Genomic DNA, 20060 nt, shown 5'->3' on the forward strand with positions numbered 1-20060 from the left:
AAATGGAAGAGGAAATGCGAAAGAAATACCCAAACCTTTTCGGGAATTAAGGTGAGAAATTTCGAGGACGAAATTCTTTTAAGAGAGGGAGAGTGTGAGAACCCGTAAAAACCCTAATATTTTCCTAGGGTTTATTTCCCCTTTAATTGCGTAATTTTGCATTTTCTGGCTTAAAAATATTTTCTGAGAGGATTTTATGAGCAATTAGAGTTTTAAGATGATTTTTCTAGCATTGGTGAAATTTTAGAAAATTAAGAATAAATAGTGGACGTGAGACCCACTAGTGCGAAAAGTTCGGAAAAATTCGACCAATAAGGTTAAGTTTCGGATACTGTGTAAAATTTATCGGGTGTTAAGCGATAAGTAGAGTGTGTGAAGTGATTGATGTGAGAGAGAAAAGAAGGATAGGAATGCATTTAATAAGGTGCCACGTGTCATCTTCTTATTGGTTGAACTTTTAAGAATTACTATTCATTGTCTTGACTTATTTGACCAAGGGATTAAATATCCAAAATTCACCAAAAAATCACCATTTTTCTCTCTTGTTTGGCCGGCTCTCTCTCTCACTCTTGCAAGAAGGAAAACTTCTTCAATCTTCAAGTTTCTACTAGCAAATCATCTCAATCAAGGCCATAAACAAGATTTCACTCCATAAAAACTTTCCTTCTAGTGCTAGCAAGTTGTTTGGTGAACTTTGTTTGAAGGACTAAGGTGCTCCACATCTTCCTCTCTCTTGTTTCTTGGTAAGTGAAGCTTGAAACACCCTACTACCTTTAATGATAGTTATATGATGCTTAGAAGTGGCATGAGTGTGTGAAAATGTGATTTATTTCTTGATTTGAAGAGTTTTGGTGAAGTTTTTATTTTATTGGGATTTTTTCTGGTTTAATATGATCTTGATGTTGGGGGCTTGTATGATGAATTGTAATGGTTGGAAATGACTCTAGTGAGTGTGAATTGTGGTTAAATGCAATCAATTTTGGATTTGGTGTGAAATTTGAAAAGTTAGGGTTCTTGAACCCCAATTCTGTCCGGTTTTAGATCATTGGGTTAGATGCCGAATTGGACTTTGCTCAAAACATGAAAGTTGTAGGTATTGATGTGTATAAGGTGCCTGTAAAATTCAGGGCATTTAGATTAGTGTAGAGTGAGTTATGACGAAATTACTGTAGCTGTTCTGCTTTGATCAGAATGCGAAAACTGAGTTTGTATTTGGCCATTTTGACTGGTTTTGGTTTGGATTTTGAAGTTGGTGTCTTCTGATGAAATGTAGTTGGATGACTTAGCTAACTTATGCCTTTGGAATTTCGGCATTTGGACTTGTATGGACTGAGATATACCGATTACAGTTTTTTGTGTTTTGTGAACCTGTTTTAGGAATTCTTTGTTAGTATTTGGCATTTTCGACCTAGTTAAGCTAGGAACTGGATTGAGTGGTCTTCTACATTATTGTAGCCCTGTTCCCTAGCTTCGAAACAGTGGGTCTTACACCCCCAACCGATATTTGTAGTGAGAGTTGTACCATTACCGCATTATGACGGCAAAACCGGTTTTCTTATCAAGGCTTAAGTTAAAGCCCTTTCTTAATTTCTGGTTTACTATCATGCTTATTTGTGCATACGAAACCCTATTGGGGTTGTGTTAAGCATTGCTATACGACTCGTTATCGAGTCTCATTGCATTTGTTGCGTGATTCTAGGGCGTGACGGTAGTTCATGGCGGATTGGTGACCACGGTGTATGAAACACCACTTTCTCGCTTGGTGAGTATACTACTCACTTACTTGCTATAATGTGGCTTTGTGCTATGTGTATTTGATGCCTTGAAGGCTTAATTGGTTTTTGAAAGTGATTGAGGTGAGGGTGTACTTGACCGCTCTCACCCCTTGTGATTTTCTTCATAGCTATCTACTGTTCCACTGAAATACTGCATTTGTTATATGAGATACTGAATTCCATGCATGGAAACTGAATTGGGTTGTTTGGACGGTTGTCCTACTACTTTACTGTATCACTGAGCTCAACCCCGTTTGATAGTCAATTGAATCGAGCCGGCGAGGGCTTGGTCGTGAAGATTGAATTGCCACGGGGACTGTACTGGGGAACCTTGTGGTAATGAGACCCTTGGTTCCGGTAAACTCGAGTATTACCAAAAATATTACTGAATGGAGTGCGGGCCCGGTTGGGGTATGTTGGGTGGAAGGAATGGAAGTAAAGAGTTGTCTACGGTTTGGTATTTTAACATTGACGGAGAGTCAATGAGGTTGGTTCAAGATTGCAAGCGTGGAAATGGGCTCTTGAGAGCCGACCGTATCCTTTTACCGTTTTGCTTCATTGCTTATTTGTGCACTTTAAATGAAGGTTCATTCTTATATGACTTTGATTGCTTATTGGGTGGTATACCACTGGGCTTTGGCTCATTCCGTGTTATTTGTTTTCCTTACAGGGATATAATTGCTTTTGAAAATGGACTGGATAGTCAATTGCCATACTGAGCTTGTAAATGTCTTTTGTATAGCTCTTGAAGTGAAACCCTAATGTATAACGGGTTCATTTCCTTTTGATAGGCAAATCGAATGTGTACTTCCTTAGTGAATGGTTCTGGCTTGCCGTTGTGGCTTGTAAATGGCTAATGTTATGTGGTATATGTATTTCGATGCTTGGTTGGGTTTCGGACGGGTCGGTTACTATTCATGGCCGACTCTGGAGTTTGTTTCTTTTATTTTGGGGTATTTTGCTCTTTTGCCTTGTTGCGCGCGTTATAAGTTTCAAACGTGATAGATCGCTTTATACTGCACCGTTAGTCCTGGCGAGAGCTGGGCAGGCAGTCCGCTAACCTCTTTGGTTCACCTTAGGGGAAGGTGGGGCTGTCACATCTATACCGTCAGTTCTCTTTCCCACTTGGCCTTAATTACATTCCACCACGCGCGGGCTGGTCCTTTGAATTGAAATACAGCAAAATTTACTTGTCTTTGCTCCGTGTAATTCAAAGCCGCGAAGATATTAATCATTGCCTCCATCCACTGCTCAGCTATATCCGGATCAGGCCCTCCTTGAAATTTCGGAGGTAGAAACTTTTGGAACCTCTCAAGAGCCTTATCCTCTCCGATCTCAGGATTCCGGGGTTGATTCACTGGCATTTGACCTTGTTGATCTACCAGTCGTGCCAGGATATTTGTCATTTGTTGCATCGCCGTCGCCATTTGATCTCCAACCTCAACCCTCGGTCCCTATTCTTGCTCGGCCATTGTTTCTCTTTCTTCTCTCGGTTCTTGAGCTTGCCTAACTCCACGTCCACGACTACGTCTCCCGTCCATATATATGTTTTCCCTCACTTTTTTCTTTTCTTTTTTCCCCAAAAGATAATTTAGTAAATAAACACAGTAAATTGACTACAGTAACAAATTCTAGCATTCCAAATACACAAATAAACATATACGCACATAACACGCCATATCAAGAAAACGGATAAGGAAATACACAAATTCATATCAAGTTGGACAGATAACCATGTACACACAGGTATACTAACGTCATGTGGTAACAATATACAGGTAAATCAAAAGGAAAAGGTAAAGTCGTCCCAGTTTCAGCCCGTCCGGTCTCTCACGTCACTTACTATCGAAACTAGATGTCCCTGACCTCTTGTGCCCATTCTAGTCAAACAAAGCCTATTCATGTTCCCAAAATGCAAGTTTCAAGTACTTAGCAGCTCCATAAATCTAGAGTACTCAGGCACGAGAATCCGAAATAAGATAATTCACATCTCGAGCTGCAGTCTCAAGAGTAAACTATCTACAATCAGAATTCCTACCTGACATACCTATCTATGGTCCTCAGATACCATGAGAAAGATTTAAGGCCTATAAGATTTGAAATTCATAGCTTCACTTAGTCCCTCATACTTATTCACCACTTAGTCCAGGGTCACTCCGCGCCGAGACCACGCGAAGCAACTATAGGTTTTATCCCTCAATCGCTTAACTTTCAAGTGAAATCGAATCCCACAGTCCGGCATCCTAAACTTCAAGCCTAGGATACACTATAGAGCTCTGAAACCTAAGCTCTGATACCACCTGTGACGGCCCCACCTCTCCCTAGGGCGTACCTCAGGGTTCGGCGGGTCGCCTGCCCAGCTCTCGCCGGGACTCCGTCACTCACTACAGTCCTCAATTAAAATCGGAATAAATCACAATAATAAATAGGGCAGCGATCCAAACTTAAAGCGGAAATTATATACATTGCCATCCCAAAAGGGAGTATAAAGATCGAATATACAAAGATTCTCAATCCTTCATACGTCCAACCCGTGCCAAGCACTAGGGCGAGAGCCATTACAAAAAAAATATAAGAACTAGACTAGGCTAGTCTATGCTCTCATCCTGCTAGCCGTCCCCTGTTAAGGAAAACAAAACTAAAGGGGCGAGTTAAAAGCTCAGTGAGGTTCCGAACACATAGTCAGATAGTCAATTCAATATGTTAAACATGGAGTATCAATATCCAAAAATTTTTTTATAATGGAAAGCGATAGTAACACATTCATTAAAAGGATGCGGGCTCACATGGAGCTATTCGTTCGTTCGATCGTTCCCCTGACATTTCCCCTTATTCCTCCAATTATTTAAAAATTTCCTTTTTGAGGAATAAAACCCTCGTGCCTGCGTTCGTTCATTCATCCCCTTCCGGACGTTGACCGGACTCCACCCATCCGGACGTGGCCGGACTACAAGGTAATACTCGAGTATACCAAATTCACCCAGGGTCACCATATCGCCCGACCGAATCCGCTTCTGGCTCGAGTCGATTGGTAACGAAGGGCAGGACCCAATTCAGCCAAAAGGCCTACATCATGCGCAACTAATGTTTCAATCAATAAATCATTGAAAATTTCACATTTCATTTAGGTCGAGCGCGATAAAGTACACACTCGCCTAGAAAATTCGTTTTAGAAATCCTTGAAAACACTTAACACATCATCAAACAACAACAACAAGTTATGAAGTCATGGAGAATATAACAAACAAGAAACACACACCTATGTACGAAAAACAACGGGTAAAATATCCTTCCGGATATTATCCTCAGTCACCGAGAAAACCTAAATTAAACGAGAAAAAATATTACAAATCATCTAGCACAACAATTAGGTGCAATCAAAGAAACTCGACAATTATTGAGTAGATCGTACAAAAGACTTTAAAGTGAAACGAGGACATTTGGACCCGTGGAAAAAAATAACTAGGGTTTCATAGACCAAACATAAGTATACCAGTTCAAATAGAAACTTAGTCCTCGAGCGAAAATTTGGGCAGCATGCCCTTTGTATTTTCCTATTTTCCAGCCATTTATGACTTCATCCTTTTACTCAATCAAGCCCAAGGTTATCCATAACAAAATTTCATTTCAATAGCCACTCCATAGGCTCAAGACAATACAAGAACAAAAATTAAGATAATATCAAGTGCGGAAATGAAGTTTACAAAAGATAGTTTCGACGGGTTTTTACGGAATGGGCACATCCGAGGCTACGCTTATCGGATTGAGGTACAACTTATACCATTTCGAAGCTAAGACACAGGGCTCCAATGTTTTTGAAGATCACTTAGTCCAATTTCCATCGTAACCTAATCAAATTCCCAATTCACATAACCTAATTCCAACTAATCGGTTATTTAACCGTACTGCATTCAAATGGCCATATCTCTGTCTACCAAGGTCCGTTTAAGATGTTCTTGGTGGCGTTGAAAAGCTAAGACAGAGTTATAAAACTTTTATGTTTTGGAAAATGGTTAAATCTGAACGGATCACAGTGAATAAATATGATAAATTGGATGAACTGACTAAAACGGAACACTGGAAACATCCTAAAATAGTGAGGGTATTTTAGTCTTTTCACAGGTTACGTTCCTCCGATTGAGGTGAAATTTTGTAGACAACCATAAAATGTCATTATGTACAACTTTCAAGTTTTATACGAAACCTAATTCAGCCTCTAACATGAAGCACTAAAACCGGACAGAATGGAAGTCATATTTTCCAGAAATCTGGAAATTTGGGATTAAATGAAACTTTCTTTATTTCTTGCTCCAATCATCACTACAACCACTTATATAAGCTTAGATACAACATATATCATCCATATAGCAAGTATAGACAGAAAATACCTCAACAAATGAAGCTTGCAAGTGTAATGCTTCACCTCCTCTTGAAATTTCTGGTTCCTTAAGCTTCCAAAACTCTCAAACTATTGATTAATCGGTTTAGTTTTTCTTCTTTTCACTCATTCAAGCTCAAACCAAGATTGATTGAAGTTTCCTCTTCTCTTGTTTTTCCTCCCTCAACTCACGGCTGATATGCAGAAATAATGGAGGAAATAGGTTGGTTTTTCGGTGATAAATATGGTGTAAATTAGTTAGTCAACCATCCAATGAAATACCGCCACTTGTCGCCACCAATTCCATTCATTTTTTCCCTTCTCTCTCTTGGTATTTAAAGTCAACAATTGTGGCTGATGTATCAGATATTTTGAGGATTAATTAGCTGAAATAAAATGAGAAGATTAAGGTAATAAAGTATGGGTCAAGTGGTGTGTTTACCCGGTAACAAACGGTACCCACCGTTTTGAACTGATTTTTCTTAAATCGCGTATACTAGGGTTTTTAGTTCCTAATCACTAACTTATTGTTATCACTTCAAATCATATAATATTTCCTCATTCAAAAGTCACTCTTAAGCACCAAATTTGATCCTCACTCCGTACCGAAAAATCATGCTCCTGGAAAACGTGAAAACCCTAACTCGCTCCAACTTGAAAATGAAAAGTGAAAACCTTTACTTTCAGGTTCATTTGCACTTATTGTGGAACGATTGGGTAGTAGGGCTATAATAAATGAATAATTTCTAAATAAAAAGGCATTTTTTGAGAAAAATATAAGAAATTTGCGAGTCCTCACACTCTCCCCCCTTAAAAGAATTTCGACCTCGAAATTCATACCTTCCGTCGCCTCGGAGGACCCCAAAACTTGGTGCTGATCTATGGCGTGTGTCGATACTTTTGTTCGATTTCCTCTTTCATGAGTTTATTTCAGTTTGGTTCCTTCCACTTGTTGAGTGCTACCCTCTCGTGGCTGTTTCTTCTGGGAATTGCTAAGTTGATGATTGCTACTCCCACAAATCAAACATTTTCCCCCTTTCCGCCAACAATCATTCTCAGTATGATTTGCCTTTCCACAGTATCCACAGGCCAATCGAGGAGCTACTGTCGGATCTTCTCCAGAAATGTCCTTTGATCCGATCTGACTTCCTTTCGTAGACCTGTCATCTAATGCTCTTAATTTCCAAGGTAGGCGGGGTGAATGGTTCACTTTTTGCACTTTGGAGAGCATTATCTTTTCTCCGGATTCCTCAGGTATGCTGCTGGATGTATCTCATTTCCTCGTTTTAAAGGTTTTTACTTGGGCTTTCACATCCTCAATTTTTTGGGCCTTCTCAAGATCCTCTGTAAACGTATTAATTTGAACTACCGCTAATGCCTCCTGGATTTCGAAATTTAGTCCTTGTATGAATCGTCTTATTCTCCGTCGCTCCGTAACCACCAATTCGGAAGCGAATTTAGATAGTCTAGTAAATTTGGCCTCGTATTCGGCCACACTTAGGGTTCCCTGACGCAACCTAATAAATTCGTCATCTCTCCTTTCTTGGACCAAAGGTGGGAGATACTTTTCGTTAAATTTCCTTACAAAGTTCGCCCATGTCCATACCGTCAGTTCTCTTTCCCACTTGGCCTTAATTTCATTCCACCACGCGCGGGCTGGTCCTTCGAATTGAAATATAGCAAAATTTACATGTCTTTGCTCCGTGTAATTCGAAGCCGCGAAGATATTAATCATTGCCTCCATCCACTGCTCAGCTATATCCGGATCAGGCCCTCCTTGAAATTTCGGAGGTAGAAACTTTTGGAACCTATCAAGAGCCTTATCCTCTCCGATCTCAGGATTCCGGAGTTGATTCACTGGCATTTGACCTTGTTGATCTACCAGTCGTACCAGGATATTTGTCATTTGTTGCATCGCCGTCGTCATTTGATCTCCAGCCTCAACCCTCGGTCCCTGTTCTTGCTCGGTCACTGTTTCTCTTTCTTCTCTCGGTTCTTGAGCTTGCCTAGCTCCACGTCCACGACTACGTCTCCCGTCCATATATATGTTTTTCCTCTCTCTTTTCTTTTCTTTTTCCCCCAAAAGGTAATTTAGTAAATAAACACAGTAAATTGACTACAGTAACAAATTCTAGCATTCCAAATACACAAATAAACATATACGCACATAACACGTCATATCAACAAGACGGATAAGTAAATACACAAATACATATCAAGTTGGACAGATAACCATGGACACAAAGTATACTAACGTCATGTAGTAACAATATACAGGTAAATCGAAAGGAAAAGGTGAAGTCGTCCCAATTTCAGCCCGTCCGGTCTCTCACATCACTTACTATCCAAACTAGATGTCCCTGACCTCTTGTGCTCATTCTAGTCAGACAAAGCCTGTTCATATTCCCAAAATGCAAGTCTCAAGTACTTAGCAGCGCCATAACTCTAGAGTACTCAGGCACAAGAATCCGAAATAAGATAATTCACATCTCGAGCTGCAGTCTCAAGAGTAAACTATCTACAATCAGAATTCCTACCTGACATACCTATCTATGGTCCTCAGATACCATGAGAAAGATTTAAAGCCAACAATATTTGCAATTCATAGCTTCACTTAGTCCCTCATACTTATTCACCACTTAGTCCAGGGTCACTCCGTGCCGAGACCACGCGAAGCAAATATAGGTTTTATCCCTCAATCGCTTAACTTTCAAGTGAAATCGAATCCCACAGTCCGGCATCCTAAACTTCAAGCCTAGGATACACTATAGAGCTCTGAAACCTAAGCTCTGATACCACCTGTGACGGCCCCACCTCTCCCTAGGGCGTACCTCAGGGTTCGGCGGGTCGCCTGCCCAGCTCTCGCAGGGACTCCGTCACTCACTACAGTCCTTAATTAAAATCGGAATGAATCACAATAATAAATAGGGCAGCGATGCAAACTTAAAGCGGAACTTATATACATTGCCATCCCAATAGGGAGTATAAAGATAGAATATACAAAGATTCACAATCCTTCATACGTCCAACCCGTGCCAAGCACTAGGGCGAGAATTAGGTGCAATCAAAGAAAGTCGACAATTATTGAGTGGTTCGTAGAAAAGACTTTAAAGTGAAACGAGGACATTTGGACCCGTGGAAAAAAATAACTAGGGTTTCATAGACCAAACATAAGTATACCAGTGCAAATAGAAACTTAGTCCTCGAGCGAAAATTTGGGCAGCATGCCCTTTTTTATTTTCCTATTTTCCAGCCATTTATGACTTCATCCTTTTACTCAATCAAGCCCAAGGTTATCCATAACAAAATTTCATTTCAATAGCCACTCCATAGGTCAAGACAATACAAGAACAAAAATTAAGATAATATCAAGTGCGGAAATGAAGTTTACAAAAGACTGCTTCGACGGGTTTTTGCGGAATGGGCACATCCGAGGCTACGCTTATCGGATTGAGGTACAACTTATACCATTTCGAAGCTAAGACACAGGGCTCCAATGTTCTTGAAGATCACTTAGTTCAATTTCCAGTGTAACCTAATCAAATTCCCAATTCACATAACCTAATTCCAACTAATCGGCTATTTAACCGTACTGCATTCAAAAGGCCATATCTCAGTCTACCAAGGTCCGTTTAAGGTGTTCTTCATGGCGTTTAAACTAAGACAGAGTACTAAAACTTTTATGTTTTGGAAAATGGCTAAATCTGACAGGATCATAGTAAATAAACATGATAAACTGGATGAACTGACTAAAACGGAACACTGGGAACATCCTAAAATAGTGAGGGTATTTTGGTCTTTTCACAGGCTACGTTGCTCCGATTGAGGTGAAATTTGTAGACAACCATAAAATGTCATTCTATACAACTTTCATGTTTTATACTAGGCCTAATTCGGCCTCTAACATGAAGCACTAAAACTGGACAGAATGGAAGTCATATTTTCCAGAAATCTGGAAATTTGGGATTAAATGAAACTTTCTTTATTTCTTGCTCCAATCATCACTACAACCACTTATATAAGCTTAGATACAACATATATCATCCATATAGCAAGTATAGGCAGCAAATACCTCAACAAATGAAGCTTGCAAGAGTAATACTTCACCTCCTCTAGAAATTTCTGGTTCCTTAAGCTTCCCAAGCTCTCAAACTATTGATTAATCGGTTTAGTTTTTCTTGTTTTCACTCATTCAAGCTCAAATCAAGATTGATTGAAGTTTCCTCTTCTCTTGTTTTTCCTCCCTCAACTCACGGCTGATATGCAGAAATAATGGAGGAAATAGGTTGGTTTTTCGGTGATAAATATGGTGTAAATTAGTTAGTCAACCATCCAATGAAATACCGCCACTTGTCGCCACCAATTCCATTCAATTTTTCCCTTCTCTCTCTTGGTATTTAAAGTCAACAATTGTGGCTGATGTATCAGATATTTTGAGGATTAATTAGCTGAAGTAAAATGAGAAGATTAAGGTAATAAAGTATGGGTCAAGTGGCGTGTTTACCCGGTAACAAACGGTACCCGCCGGTTTGAATTGATTTTTCTTAAATCGCGTATACTAGGGTTTTTAGTTCCTAATCATTAACTTATTGTTATCACTTCAAATCATATAATATTTCCTCATCCAAAAGTCACTCTTAAGCACCAAATTTGATCCTCACTCCGTACCGAAAAATCATACTACGGGAAAACGTGAAAACCCTAACTCGCTCCAACTTGAAAACGAAATGTGAAAACCTTTACTTTCATGTTCATTTGCACTTAATGTGGAACGATTGGGTAGTAGGGCTATAATAAATGAATAATTTCTAAATAAAAAGGCATTTTTTGAGAAAAATATAAGAAATTTGCGAGTCCTCACACTCTCCCCCCCTTAAAAGAATTTCGATTTCGAAATTCATACCTTCCGTCGCCTCGGAGGACCCCAGAACTTGGTGCTGATCTATGGCGTGTGTCGATACTTTTGTTCGGTTTCCTCTTTCATGAGTTTATTTCAGTTTGTTTCCTTCCACTTGTTGAGTACTACCCTCTCGTGGCCGTTTCTTCGGGCAAGTGCTAAGTTGATGATTGTTACTCCCACAAATCAAATATTTTCCCCCTTTCCGCTAGCAATCATTCCCAGTATGATTTGCCTTTCCACAGTATCCACAGGCCAATCTTGGAGCTACTGTTGGATCTTCTCGTGAAATGTCCTTTGATCCGATCTGACTTCATTTCGTCTTTCATCTAATGCACTTAATGTCCAAGGTAGGCGGGGTGAATGGTTCACTTTTTGCACTTTGGAGAGCATTATCTTTTCTCCGGATTCCTCAGGTATGCTGCTGGATGTATCTCATTTCCTCGTTTGAAAGGTTTTTACTTGGGCTTTCACATCCTCAATTTTTTGGGCCTTCTTAAAAGCCTCTGTAAACGTATTAACTTGAACTGCTGCTAATGCCTCCTGGATTTCGAAATTTAGTCCTTGTATGAATCATCTTATTCTCCGTCGCTCCGTAACCACCAATTCGAAAGCGAATTTAGATATTCTAGTAAATTTGGCCTCGTATTCGGCCACACTTAGGGTTCCCTGACGCAACCTAATAAATTCGTCCTCTCTCGTTTCTTGGACCAAAGGTGGGAGATACTTTTCGTTAAATTCCCTTACAAAGTTCGCCCATGTCCATACCGTCAGTTCTCTTTCCCACTTGGCCTTAATTTCATTCCACCACGCGCGGGCTGGTCCTTCGAATTGAAATACAACAAAATTTACTTGTCTCTCTTGGTTCTTGAGCTTACCTAGCTCCACGTCCACGACTACGTCTCCCGTCCATATACATGTTTTCCCTCTCTCTTTTCTTTTCTTTTTCCCCCAAAAGGTAATTTAGTAAATAAACACAGTAAATTGACTACAGTAACAAATTCTAGCATTCCAAATACACAAATAAACATATACGCACATAACACGTCATATCAACAAGACGGATAAGCAAATACACAAATACATATCAAGTTGGACAGATAACTATGGACACACAGGTATACTAACGTCATGTAGTAACAATATACAGGTAAATCAAAAGGAAAAGGTGACGTCGTCCCAATATCAGCTCGTCCGGTCTCTCACATCACTTACTATCCAAACTAGATGTCCCTGACCTCTTGTGCTCATTCTAGTCAGACAAAGCCTGTTCATATTCCCAAAATGCAAGTCTCAAGTACTTAGCAGCGCCATAACTCTAGAGAACTCAGGCACGAGAATCCGAAATAAGATAATTCACATCTCGAGCTGCAGTCTCAAGAGTAAACTATCTACAATCAGAATTCCTACCTGACATACCTATCTATGGTCCTCAGATACCATGAGAAAGATTTAAAGCCAACAACATTTGCAATTCATAGCTTCACTTAGTCCCTCATACTTATTCATCACTTAGTCCAGGATCACTCCGCGCCGAGACCACGCGAAGCAACTATAGGTTTTATCCCTCAATCGCTTAACTTTCAAGTGAAATCGAATCCCACAGTCCAGTATCCTAAACTTCAAGCATAGGATACACTATAGAGCTCTGAAACCTAAGCTCTGATACCACCTGTGACGGCCCCACCTCTCCCTAGGGCGTACCTCAGGGTTCGGCGGGTCGCCTGCCCAGCTCTCGCCGGGAATCCGTCACTCACTACAGTCCTCAATTAAAATCGGAATGAATCACAATAATAAATAGGGCAGCGATCCAAACTTAAAGCAGAACTTATATACATTGTCATCCCAATAGGGAGTATAAAGATAGAATATACAAAGATTCTCAATCCTTCATACGTCCAACCCGTGCCAAGCACTAGGGCGAGAGCCATTACAAAAAAAATAAAAGAACTAGACTAGGCTAGTCTATGCTCTCATCCTGCAAGCCGTCCTCTGTTAAGGAAAACAAAACTAAAGGGGTGAGCTAAAAACTCAGTGAGGTTCCGAACACATAGTCAGATAGTCAATTCAATATGTTAAACATGGAGTATCAATATCCAAGAATTTTTTTACAATGGAAAGCGATAGTAACACATTCATTAAGAGGATACGGGCTCACATGGAGCTATTCGTTCGTTCGTTCATTCCCCTGACATTTCCCCTTATTCCTCCAATTAATTGAAAATTTCCTTTTTGAGGAGTAAAACCCTCGTGCCTGCGTTCGTTCATTCATCCCCTTCCGGACGTTGGCCGGACTCCACCCATCCGGACGTGGCCAAACTACAAGGTAATACTCGACTATACCAAATTCACCCAGGGTCACCATATCGCCCGACCGAATCCGCTTCTGGCTCGAGTCGATTGGTAACGAAGGGCAGGACCCAATTCAGCCAAAAGGCTTACATCATGCGCAACTAATGTTTCAATCGATAAATCATTGAAAATTTCACATTTCATTTAGGTCGAGAGAGATAAAGTACACGCTCGCCTAGAAAATTCGTTTTAGAAATCCTTGAAAACACTTAACACATCATCAAACAACAACAACAAGTCATGAAGTCATGGAGAATATAACAAACAAGAAACACTCACCTATGTACGAAAAACAACGGGTAAAATATCCTTCCGGATATTATCCTCAGTCACCGAGAAAACCTAAATTAAACGAGAAAAAATATTACAGATCATCTAGCACAACAATTAGGTGCAATCAAAGAAACTCGACAATTATTGAGTAGATCGTACAAAAGACTTTAAAGTGAAACGAGGACATTTGGACCCGTGAAAAAAATAACTAGGGTTTCATAGACCAAACATAAGTATACCAGTTCAAATAGAAACTTAGTCCTTGAGCGAAAATTTGGCAGCATGCCCTTTGTATTATCCTATTTTCCAGTCATTTATGACTTCATCCTTTTACTCAATCAAGCCCAAGGTTATCCATAACAAAACTTCATTTCAATAGCCACTCCATAGGCTCAAGACAATACAAGAACAAAATTAAGATAATATCAAGTGCGGAAATGAAGTTTACAAAAGACAGTTTCGACGGGTTTTTGCGGAAAGGGCACATCCGAGGCTACGCTTATCGGATTGAGGTACAACTTATACCATTTCGAAGCTAAGACACAGGGCTCCAATGTTCTTGAAGATCACTTAGTCCAATTTCCAGTGTAACCTAATCAAATTCCCAATTCACATAACCTAATTCCAACTAATCGGCTATTTAACCGTACTGCATTCAAATGGCCATATCTCAGTCTACCAAGGTCCGTTTAAAGTGTTCTTGGTGGCGTTTAAACCAAGACAGAGTACTAAAACTTTTATGTTTTGGAAAATGGCTAAATCTGAACGGATCATAGTGAATAAACATGATAAACCGGATGAACTGACTAAAACGGAACACTGGGAACATCCTAAAATAGTGAGGGTATTTTGGTCCTTTCACAGGCTACATTGCTCCGATTGAGTTGAAATTTTGTAGACAACTATAAAATGTCATTCTATACAACTTTCATATTTTATACTAAGCCTAATTCAGTCTCTAACATGAAGCACTAAAACCGGAGAGAATGGAAGTCATATTTTCCAGAAATCTGGAAATTTGGGATTAAATGAAACTTTCTTTATTTCTTGCTCCAATCATCACTACAACCACTTATATAAGTTTAGATACAACATATATCATCCATATAGCAAGTATAGGCAGCAAATAGCTCAACAAATGAAGCTTGCAAGAGTAATACTTCACCTCCTCATGAAATTTCTGGTTCCTTAAGCTTCCCAAGCTCTCAAACTATTGATTAATCGGTTTAGTTTTTCTTGTTTTCACTCATTCAAGCTCAAACCAAGATTGATTGAAGTTTCCTCTTCTCTTGTTTTTCCTCCCTCAACTCGCGGCTGATATGCAGAAATAATGGAGGAAATAGGTTGGTTTTTCGGTGATAAATATGGTGTAAATTAGTTAGTCAACCATCTAATGAAATACCGCCAATTGTCGCCACCAATTCCATTCATTTTTCCCTTCTTTCTCTTGGTATTTAAAGTCAACAATTGTGGCTGATGTATCAGATATTTTGAGGGTTAATTAGCTGAAATAAAATGAGAAGATTAAGGTAATAAAGTATGGGTCAAGTGGTGTGTTTACCCGGTAACAAACGGTACCCGCCGGTTTGAACTGATTTTTCTTAAATCGCGTATACTAGGGTTTTTAGTTCCTAATCACTAACTTATTGTTATCACTTCAAATCATATAATATTTCCTCATCCAAAAGTCACTCTTAAGCACCAAATTTGATCCTCACTCTGTACCGAAAAATCATACTACGGTAAAACGTGAAAACCCTAACTCGCTCCAACTTGAAAACGAAAAGTGAAAACCTTTGCTATCATGTTCATTTGCACTTATTGTGGAACGATTGGGTAGTAGGGCTATAATAAATGAACAATTTCAAAATAAAAAGGCATTTTTTGAGAAAAATATAAGAAATTTTCGAGTCCTCACACTCTCCCCCCCTTAAAAGAATTTCTACCTCGAAATTCATACCTTCCGTCGCCTCGGAGGACCCCAAAACATGGTGCTGATCATGGCATGTGTCGATACTTTTGTTCGGTTTCCTCTTTCATGAGTTTATTTCAGTTTGGTTCCTTCCACTTGTTGAGTACTACCCTCTCGTGGCCGTTTCTTCGGGCAATTGCTAAGTTGATGATTGCTACTCTCACAAACCAAACATTTTTCCCCTTTCCGCTGGCAATCATTCTCTGTATGATTTGCCTTTCCACAGTATCCACAGGCCAATCGAGGAGCTACTGTTGGATCTTCTCGTGAAATGTCCTTTGATCCGATCTGACTTCATTTCGTCTTTCATCTAATGCTCTTAATGTCCAAGGTAGGCGGGGTGAATGGTTCACTTTTTGCACTTTGGAGAGCATTATCTTTTCTCCGGATTCCTCAGGTATGCTGCTGGATGTATCTCATTTCCTCGTTTGAAAGGTTTTTACTTGGGCTTGCACATCCTCCATTTTTTGGGCCTTCTCAAGAGCCTCTGTAAACGTATTAACTTGAACTGCCGCTAATGCCTCCCGGATTTCGAAATTTAGTCCATGTATGAATCGTCTTATTCTCCGTCGCTCCGTAACCACCAATTCGGAAGCGAATTTAGATAGTCTAGTAAATTTGGCCTCGTATTCGGCCACACTTAGGGTATATGTTTATTCTTTCATGTTCATGTTCATTTGGACTTATTGTGGAACGATTGGGTAGTAGGGCTATAATAAATGAATAATTTCTAAATAAAAAGGCATTTTTTGAGAAAAATATAAGAAATTTGCGAGTCCTCACATCCCTTACTTAACATTTTCCAAGATTGAATTCCTGAGATAAGTGCAGATGATGCTAGTCTACCCCTTACGTCCAATTTCAGGGTTGCTTCTCCTGGTATGCACAACTCTACCGTTTTTGTCTTACAATTCAACTGAGCATTGTAGCCGGCTAACCAGTCCATTCTTAGGATCACATCATACCTCTTAATCGCTAAATCCATCAGATCGGTCAGTAATTTTTGTTCACCAACCCAAATCTCACAATCTTTATATATCAATTTAGCGATTAAACTTTGATCCCCAGTAAGCGTTCTAACTTTCAAATCATAAGGTAACTTAATTGGTTTCAAATCTATTTCACTCATAAAATTAAGATTTACAAAAGAATGTGTTGCACCCAGATCAATTAAAATCTTACCTAAACGATGAAAAATAAAGATCGTACCTTGGACCATCTCAATAGCATCGGGGATTTGTTAGTAGTCCAATGCGTAAACCCTAACAGGTACCTTTGGTCAACTCCCTTCAGCACTAGTCTGCTTAAAGGTTGACTTTTCTGACTTTTGAATGCTACCTCCTATCTTCAGCTTATTTAGACAATTCATGAGTTGGTACTCGGCACTACCATAGAACAAACACTTTCCCAACTTTCTCCAATAATCATTTTTCGAGTGATTTGGTTTGCCACAGTAACCACAGCTGACTTGAAGGGTTACGGCCGGACCACTAGAAGGCACTCCTCTCGCTTGAACCGGCCCACTATGACCTCTTCTGGGTAAAGCTCCCTTTGAAGCTCCTGCGGTCCTTATTCCTCTCATTTCCCTTCCCATCTTGGAAGGCAAGACACTTTTACTAGCCTGACCAGAGGTATAACTAGAAATATTACTTTTCTTAGAGTGAAAGTCCCTAACTTGCATTCTTGCATTCTTGCACTTTCAATCTCTGTGCTTTCTCCAAATCTTCAGTAAATGTAGAAATTTGGGTGCAGCCAAACCCTCCTGAATCTCCACATTAATCCCTTGTACAAAACGTCTTATTTTTTTTTTTGCTCATTAATCACCAATTCGAGAGCGTACTTAGAAAACTTAGTGAACTTCCCTTCATACTCGGCTGCACTAAGAGTTCCTTGTCTTAACTTGATGAACTCGTCCTCTCGCTTTGTGAGAACCCGTAAAACCCTAATCATTTTCCTAGGGTTTTAGTTCCCTTAATTGCATGTTTTCTGCATTTTCTGGCTTAGAAATATTTTCTTGGTGGATTTTATGAGCAGTTATAGTTTTTAGATGATTTTTCTAGTATTGGAGAATTTTCAGAAAATTAGGAATATATATCGCACTAGTGGGTCCCACGTCCAATATATATTCCTAATTTTCTGAAAATTCTCCAATACTAGAAAAATCATCTAAAAACTATAATTGCTCATAAAATCCACCAAGAAAATATTTCTAAGCCAGAAAATGCAGAAAACATGCAATTAAGGGAACTAAAACCCTAGGAAAATGATTAGGAGGGCCGGCCAACATGGAGAAGAAAATGGTGATTTTTGGGCAATTTTGAGATATTTAATCCTTTGGTCAAAAAAGTCAAGAAAGTGAATAGTAATTCTTAAAGTCCAACCAATGAGAATGTGACACTTGTCACCTCATTAAATGCATTCCTATCCTTTCTTTCTTCTCTCACATCAATCATTTCACACACTCTACTTATCTATTAACACCCGATAAATTTTACACAGTATCCGGAATTTAACCTAATTGGCCGAATTTTTCGAACTTTTCGCACTAATGGGTCCCACGTCCAATATATATTCCTAATTTTCTGAAAATTCTCCAATACTAGAAAAATCATCTAAAAACTATAACTGCTCATAAAATCCACCAAGAAAATATTTCTAAGCCAGAAAATGCAGAAAACATGCAATTAAGGGAACTAAAACCCTAGGAAAATGATTAGGGTTTTACGGGTTCTCACACTCTCTCCCCCTTAAAAGAATTTCGCCCTCGAAATTCCTTATCAGCGGAATCCATCAAATCTAAGGTACCCAACGGATCGTACCTTCTGCGTCCTCAGACGAGTCAGGGACCTGATGATGCTCCAGGGAATATACCCGAGCCGGTACTTTCACTCCGGTCCCTTCTCCTTTCGACTGTCCAGGGTTGGTCTTAGCTGGTTGCTGAGAATTGGGCTTGGTTGGTGGCAGAGTCCCTCTCCGCTCGCGCAGGCAAGCTGGACAGTTAGCAATCCGATGTTCAGCGCTTCCACAGCGCAAGCATTTTCCTTCTTTCTTCCAGCAATTTGTTTCCGTATGACTTGGCCCTCCGCAATATCCACAGGAACCACGAGCAGCAGAGACCGTTCCTCCCTGAGGAACATCACGCGACACCCCTGGTTGTCGTACTCTCCGTTTCCCTTTCCAATCTTAGGGGGTGTATTTGTACCTTCTTGTTCAGAGCTACTCCCAGGAAAGCCCCTTTTCTTGGTTTGGAAGTTCTTCACCTGCAGCCTGGCATTTTCTACTCGTTGCGCCTTCTCTACGGCCTCGCTAAAAGCATTAATCTGGGCCACCGCGAGATCCTTCTGAATTTCTACGTTCAAGCCCTGGATAAAACGCCTTATTCGCCGCTGCTCGGTCATGATCAGTTCAGGGGCAAACTTAGACAACCGAGTGAATTGACTCTCATACTCGGCTACGGTTTGTGTTCCCTGGCGAAACCGAATGAATTCATCTTCCTTCTTTTCTTGGATGAGAGGAGGGAAAAATTTGGCATTAAATTCCAAGTGTGAGAACCCGTAAAACCCTAATTATTTTCCTAGGGTTTTAGTTCCCTTAATTGCTTGTTTTCTGCATTTTCTGGCTTAGAAATATTTTCTTGGTGGATTTTATGAGCAGTTATAGTTTTTAGATGATTTTTCTAGTATTGGAGAATTTTCAGAAAATTAGGAATATATATTGGACGTGGGACCCACTAGTGCGAAAAGTTCGGAAAAATTCGGCCAATTAGGTTAAATTCCGGATACTGTGTAAAATTTATCGGGTGTTAATAGATAAGTAGAGTGTGTGAAATGATTGATGTGAGAGAAGAAAGAAAGGATAGGAATGCATTTAATGAGGTGACAAGTGTCACATTCTCATTGGTTGGACTTTAAGAATTACTATTCACTTTCTTGACTTTTTTGACCAAAGGATTAAATATCTCAAAATTGCCCAAAAATCACCATTTTCTTCTCCATGTTGGCCGGCCCTCCTAGCTCAAGAAGGAAGGAAATTTCTTCAACTTTCAAGCTTCCATTTCACTCAATCTTCCAAGAACAAAAGCCTACACTAGGTTCCACTCCATAAAATCTTTCCTTCTAGTGCTAGTAAGTGTCTTAGTGAAGTTTGTTTGAAGGTCTAAGGTGGCCAACATCCCTCTCTCTCTTGATTTCTTGGTAAGTGATGCTTGAACACCCTACTACCTCTAATGATGCTTATTTTGTGCTTAATGGTGGCATGAGTGATGGAATATGTGATTTATTTCTTTATTTGGAGTGATTTGGTGGAATTTTCCAATTTATGATGAATTTTCTGGTTTAATATGATCTTGATGTTGTGGTCTTGTATGATGAATGGTAATGGTTTAAAATGACTCTAGTAGGTGTGAATTTTTGA

Source organism: Coffea arabica, chromosome 2c, assembly GCF_036785885.1.
Source record: "Coffea arabica cultivar ET-39 chromosome 2c, Coffea Arabica ET-39 HiFi, whole genome shotgun sequence".
Taxonomy (NCBI): domain Eukaryota; kingdom Viridiplantae; phylum Streptophyta; class Magnoliopsida; order Gentianales; family Rubiaceae; genus Coffea; species Coffea arabica.